This window comes from Ixodes scapularis, unplaced genomic scaffold, assembly GCF_016920785.2.
Source record: "Ixodes scapularis isolate PalLabHiFi unplaced genomic scaffold, ASM1692078v2 PGA_scaffold3__209_contigs__length_174095766, whole genome shotgun sequence".
Classification (NCBI taxonomy): Eukaryota; Metazoa; Arthropoda; class Arachnida; order Ixodida; family Ixodidae; genus Ixodes; species Ixodes scapularis.
The window spans coordinates 150,755,695-150,762,706 of NW_024609868.1; the positions used below are offsets into that span (position 1 = coordinate 150,755,695).

Sequence of the window (7,012 nt, forward strand, 5' to 3'; positions counted from 1 at the left end):
GCATGGTGCAATTCGAGCTGTTTTCACAGGCCTAATCCAACTTCCTTTTTCAGAGATATACAGGTTGATTCAGACCCCATTAAAATCCCTTTCTTCAACGAGAAAGTCTGAGCTTGACGCATCAGTTCCCCGCTATGCTTATCGTGCTTACTAGAGCATGAAGCTACAGCGGCTCTTTCGTTTATTCGGGTTGTGACTTCTACCGCCTAGCAACATTTGGAGCGGATTTAGCCAACACGGCTTCTCCGATGCGCCGTCCAGCATGGCTGTGCACAGCGGTATTATATTTACTGTTCAATGTTCTCAGACTTGGCCAGCTTTTTTACGCTTTCTCTGACGATTTGCTGGCCTTTCATTGACAATTCAAGCTTTCCTCTGCTGGTAGACACCCTGCAGCGGTACACTACTCTGGTATCAACAAGGCACAGGGCTAGCATAGTCGCTTCAATTAATGCTATTCTTTCGTTCTACAGGGATGTCAGGACTCTTAGAGGCCATGCACTCAAGGTTGGAGGCCGCTCCTGCGGTTGTCAATGCTAAGGCACCCGAGGATGAAGGCCCTTCTGTAAGTCTAGATGGAGTATTTAATTACCTAATGAATGCAGAATTTTTCTGAAAAAAACAATACGAATTTGTGAGCACATTATGCAGGATAATATTTAACGCAAATATTTTGTAACAGCGAAATGGGATGTAAAATAGGTTGATAACTGGATCGCTGTATTGGAAAAAGACTTTTCTTTATTATAGAAAAAAAATCAGGTTCATGCACACACCGCACTCTTTGGGGCTTGCCACGGATCACAACGACTTGGCGCGGTCCTGGCGAACTCCGTTTAGAAACAATGCATTAGAGTTTCGGATTGCACGACGTGCAAAACACCAATCCCACGTCGTACAACAACTGCGACCATCCTTCTTTTGTTTGCTTTGCACTGTTTTATTGAGAAAAACAGACCAAATTTGAAAACAAAACTCTGCATACCGCGTCGCCTTCCTCCTCCTTCTCCCGAAAAACTATTCTATTGGTCATCGTGGCTCTCTATATTCCATCTCCTTTGCCGGAGATGTTGCTTTTCTTTGTTTTCCGCACTCCACTTTCTTCTAACAATAACGCGTTTCTTTGCTTTCCCGCGACACGTCCGCTTTGCTCTCTCGCTCCTCTCTGAGCTTTCTTTCTTTCTTCGCGCAGTCGTGCTGCACCAGTTGTTTCCTCTCGTCCCATGTGATCTCGCTCGCCGGGTCGAGCCGAGCTTTTAGAAAGCAAAAAAGGCGTAGAGATTCGGTTGTATATATACTTTGTCTATAAGTTCCACGTGCTCCGCAGAAGTCTACATGCTCCTGAACGACGGCGGGCCTTGCCCAGATGGACTCATCATGACTTGTGTACCACGTCGAGTGCCAAATAAATCATCGCCTTCTCCGACGCAGTGTCATTCGATGAAGTCGTCTAAAAGGGAAAACTACCCGACGCCGATACTTAGGACAAAAATGAAAGTGTCGCGGGCTCTGAGCTGCGTGTGCCGACCTATGTGGAAATGTCATGTTTGATCGCATACGGAAGTTTGCGTGTGTCCAAGAGGGCGTTGTTCACTTGTTTCTGAAGGGTGCAAATTACTAATAAAGTTTCTTAAATTTGGTAAAGTGAAAATACAATTTTATCAGTGCCTCTACCCCACCATGCCTTTCTTTTCTTTTGATTTATTTAAAGGCTTTGTTTCCTTTTCGTCCAACGTGCGATTAGCTTAGAAGTACAGTGGAACCCCGATTATTCAACTTTCAGGGGACTACGCAAAAGCGTCTTTTAGTCCGTCCGAATCCAAAAACAATAAATGCGACTTTGGGGCTCGGCTTCGCATGACTAAATTATATGTAACTTCTAAATTAATTTCTAAGCAAATATTCTGCCGGGCTAAAAAGGAACAAAGCCTTCAAGTGATTCAAATGAAATTTGCAGGGGAGATTTAACATAAGAGGTAGGTGGATTGTGCAAACTTTTAGCTCTTTAGGACAATTTTAAGTACCTGCATAAGATGTGCCACTCTTCGTTAAGAAATCTATGATATGCAAATAAAGCTATTAAGCACCATTTTGACTGCTTGAATATAAAGTGTGGGAAATGGGACTTCAAGCTATCTAGTCTTTCAAACTCAAATGCAAATATTTCAGGAAGAGTTATTAACTAAAAAAATGAGATGCAAATATGTCCTATGTCAAGTTTTGAAAACATAGCTTTTTTTCTCAATGAGGACTTCAACTTAAAACAAAATGAAGTAGATATATCCCAATTCCCCCAGTAAATATCAGTTCCAAACATTTGGCATATGGTTATCAAGTTTAGTGTAAAAATGTATAATTAGTTCCTAAAAGCAAAAACCTAAACATTGAAATTTTTTTTTTTTTAATATTGAAAATTTAGGTTGATGTATTTTTACAGGTATAGTTTTATTACAGGAAAATATTTTTACTGACAACTTCGAAACGCTTGTCATCTGTATTTCCTTTCTATCGCAGATGCAGTTTGGCGCCATCATTTTGCCGGCGCACAGACTGCGGCAGTTGAGCTTCAGCCCGTCCATATACGCGCAGGAGCTCGCCACCATGGTGTTCGGCAACGACACCCTGGCCAACAGCTGTTTGAGGGACTCCCTGGCAGGGGGCGGAAAGAGAGTCTTATGCAAAGACGCCGTGAGCGACATTATCAGTGAGGGTGTTTGTGCCAAGCAGGTCGTTGCTTTGTTCACTAACAGTGCAGACGATGAAACTTTCCCATATGACTCGACTCGAGGAACTGATGTACTCAGACATTCGTAAAGGAGAGTGACTACTCAGAAATCGTGTTGTTCCCACATCAATGTCTCTTTCGGTACTTATCAATTGGTGTTCATATTCATTCTTTCATCAGTCTATCCCAGGGGTCTCAAACTCAGTTGACTATGGGGGCCAGATATTCTACCCTGGAAAGGTCGGAACCCAACGTAAGGCCGGGGGGGGGGGGGGGGGGGGGGGTTTGGAGAGAAGAAACTTCGTGCTTGCTGCGCGTGTAATTTTTAGGCTTGACTTGTTTATATGGATGCTTGAGGCAGTTACCTGATGTGATAACAAGAAAAATGAGACCGCACAGCCACGGTGCTAAGCATGCACGCTTCATTGTAGTTCCAGTTGCTCAATTCACTCGGGAATTAATCGATCTCTACATGTCTCGAAAAAAAAAATTATTCGTACGACAGTTTTTGTTTTCTTGCGATTTTTACAGCAGCAGTCTGGTTAAACACTTATATTTTAATGTTACTCTTTTCTGAAGGCGAGAATTCCGAGCTTCATCTTTGGCGGTTGCTCCTGCTGAGCGAGAGTTTGTGCAGCCGAGGTGACAAATAATTGGAAAGCAAAAATTAAAACTAAACACAAGACAAATTAAAGCAGTATAGCATACACTGTGTGAATACGTTATTAGAGCAGACTTACGTTTTGAGCGGGAATGAATCGAGGAAAAGGGGTTATTAGGGTGCATGCCATTTCTACCCTCCAAGTCATGGTAACAAAGGCTCACAGCCAGTTGCTTCCGGGCCGTGCCCCAGCAAGTCGCGGGCCGTGTGTTTGAGACCTCTGATCTAGCCCCTCTCCTCGATAACGCTGGAAGCCTTGACGGTGCAGTAAATAAATAAATGATAATGTGCCAGCAGAAATCATATTGTGGTAATATATTTGCGTAACCCCTTTTTATTGTCAGATTTGGCTGGAGCGCACTCAGCACCGAAAAAATGCAACCCCCACCATTCTGGTGCGGCACACGCCACACAATCAAGCGTACGGGAGGCACATCTTGGATGTTGTGCCAGAAACCGTCACTTTAAGGTCAGAACATGAATGAGTAGTCGCTGAAAGAGAAACTAACTAACATCGGGCAGTTGCTCGCAGCAGGTAGCAAAGAAACATGGCGTACAAGATTTGTATCAAGTGGTTGCTTGAAGCTTATAGCACTTGTGACTAAACCTTTTGCCTCCTGTTTCAAAAGAAGAAAACATCAACAGGGAAACAACAGGCTTATTTGTATTTATTCAATGGTATTCACTTGTGCACCTATATTATGCAACAGCGATTGCTCACTGCTCGAACTCATGCTCATTTCCCAATAGCTCTTTGGCGAAATCCCCCAAGCGCCCCGGCACGCGCGCGAGGAATTGTGGGAGAGACTGTTCTACGCCTGGCCTCTCTGCCTTGAGATCGCATTGCCTTGTCGCTTGCCTCCTCTTAATCTTCTGTTTTTCGATTTCATTCCCTATTTTTATCTATTCCAGTGTATTTTTAATTGCTTCTAAGTGTTTCTATTTTCTTCTGGGAGCAATATTTCTTGTTTATATGAGTATTTGTGTCTTTATTTTGCATTTTTCGACAGGAGTGCCGACGGACAACACGCCGCTTCGCGCGTCGTTCCCCGGGTGAGTACTACCGTTGCTACCGATTCCTATCGCGCTGTTAGCTGTTCATTTTGGTTCAATTTCACCCGCGTGCAGTCAAGAGGAGCCGTTTATGAATACCCGCGCACATGTCATAGGAGTAGGCAGAGTTCTGAATCAACGATCGCGACGCGAGAGCGGAGTACGCTCTGATTCGGCCGCCCGCGCTCGCTCCGTTGACTAGCACAGTAGCGTATGCCTTCGAGTGCCGCTGACTTGACCAACATACATCACGCTGCTTTGTCGCCGCGAATCATTTGTCCCAATCCTTGCAAAGCTGAGGCCTATGCAACGCTGCGGCGCCTGACAACTGCGCGCAGCGGCGCGAGCCCTTCGCAAGCGCCGGTGGCCCAACGTCGCGGCTGGTATGCGCTTATGGTATGCCTTATTAATCTATCTGCTAAGCGGTTGTCAGTTTCAAACACCCTTTTTCAAGTGCTGACAACTACGCGCTGCTGCGTGCAGTTGTCTGGCGCCGCAGGGTTGCATAGGCCTCAGCTTCGCAAGCATTCGGACAAATGATTCGCGGCGACAAAGCGGCGTGCTGTATCATAGTCAAGTAAGCGGCACTCGAAGGCATACGCTACAGTGCGAGTCAACGGAGCGAGCGCGGGCGGCCAAATCACAGCGCACTCCGCTCTCGCGTCGCGATCGTTGATTCAGACCTCTGCCTACCCCTACGACATGTGCGCGGGTGTTCATAAACGGCTCCTCTCGACTGCACGCGCGTCAAATTGAACCAAAATGAGCAGCTAACAGCGCGATAGGAATCGGTAGCAACGGTAGTACTCACACGGGGAACGATGCGTGAAGCGGCGTGTTGTCCGTCGGCACTCCCGTCTAAAAAGGCAAAATAAAGACAAAATACTATATATATACAAGAAATATCGCGCATAAGAAAATAGAACCACTTAGAAGCAATAAAAAATACACTTAAACAGATAAAATAGGTAATGGAATCAAAAAACAGAGGATTAAGGGGAGGCAAGCAACAAGGCAATGCGATCTCAAGGCAGTGCGGCCGGGCGAGAGACAATCTCTCCCACAATTCCTCGCGCGCGGGCCGGGGCGCCTGGGAAAATAAAAAATCGTCTTTTGACTTTAGCTCCTTAGAACTGCAGGAAGCGTAAAACACTGAGACTGACTCTTCTAAGCCATGGCAAAATCAGAAAGTGATGAAATAAGACACTTTGTCGTATCTGGCCCAAACCTCTTGGTCAGAGTATCTCCGTATGTCTTCTATATATTTCACAATCTTTGGCCTTTTTGGCAGCAGGAACGAGTTGTCAAACATTTTGGCGCATACGAAGCGGGGTTTGCGGTGTCACTAGCCAAGTCGTTGCTCTAGCAAAAGGCTTGAAAGAACAAAACCAGAATCGGCGACTTCGTGTTTTTGACAAGTTTACTTGGGGTGTTTGAGGATGGTGGCAAGCCAGGTGGCTGGCGAAGAAGGAAAGAACGAGCCGAAGTAGGCTTAGAGTATTAGGTCATGGTCACAGCACACGAAGCTGCACAATCTCTTGACGGTGCAGCTGGTGCGACAGGGCCCTGGTTTTGTGCGCCTCGAAAGGTCACAGATAAACGTAGGCAGCCACACTCCACGACCAGGCGACCGTGGAGCGTCGTCCAATGACACACAATGCAGTGTGTCGCGAGCCAGACCTATATGGCATACAAGTTTACATTTTATAGATAGGAAGAGACTTTAGTGTCTATTTTCTGGATAACTGGCTTGTATAAGAATTTATGACCTTTGTCAGACTCCTTTTACTATTCAGAAGAAGCAAATGCACAATTGATTCATCACATAGCTTTGAGGGTGTGTGAAGAGTGGTTTGAATCAAACAGCGAAGCGCCATGCCAAGCTTTTACTTTATTAAAAAAAACAGCAGTGGTCTGCGCTTTCAATAGACTACTTCCATAGGTTCGTCACTGCGTGTATTGCATTCTGGGATCCTATGGGCTAGGAGTCAAGTGTGTATGGAATTTGCTTCCCACTAAATCCCAGAATGCATAATGTAGCATTACGCCTAGATGAGGTTTCGAGTTTTGGAATAGGTCTATTGCACTGTGAACCCGAAAAGTGATGGCAACCTATTCGATTTGAAGCAGTATTTTTCAAACTCCTACATATTGTTTTTCAGAATTGAAAAGCCTGTTTTTGTTAACTTGTCGCTTGTTTTCTTCTTTTCTAGCCCACGGGGTGGCCAAATTTCCAGGCCAAATGGAGTCAATTAAGTGTCCGCGCTTACTTGCGGCGCAAGTGTAATAATGCCTCGTCAGCACTAAAGAAGAATGGAGGCGGGTCCCAGGCCAGACTGTTCGAGGATGCCTGCGACTAAGGAACCTCCATTCTTTTTTAGTGCTGTAAAAAATGCCCTCGTATTTTTTCGTTTGCTTTTCTGCACCACACTCGGGACAGTCAATCATCGTGATCGGAGAGAGCTCGGTGAATGAGGTGAACAAAAATATGATCACATATAAAATTGAAGTCCGTGGCAGGACGCTGGGCATGATGTTTTGCATTGTGCAGTGTCCCACCTCGGACTTCAATT

The 7,012-nt window shown here is 45.3% G+C and overlaps 1 pseudogene; it reads left to right on the top strand.

The window, feature by feature from the left end:
* The first annotated feature begins 262 nt into the window (after positions 1–262).
* On the top strand, positions 263–6,799 carry LOC121837326 (annotated as a pseudogene).
* Positions 6,800–7,012: the final 213 nt, after the last annotated feature.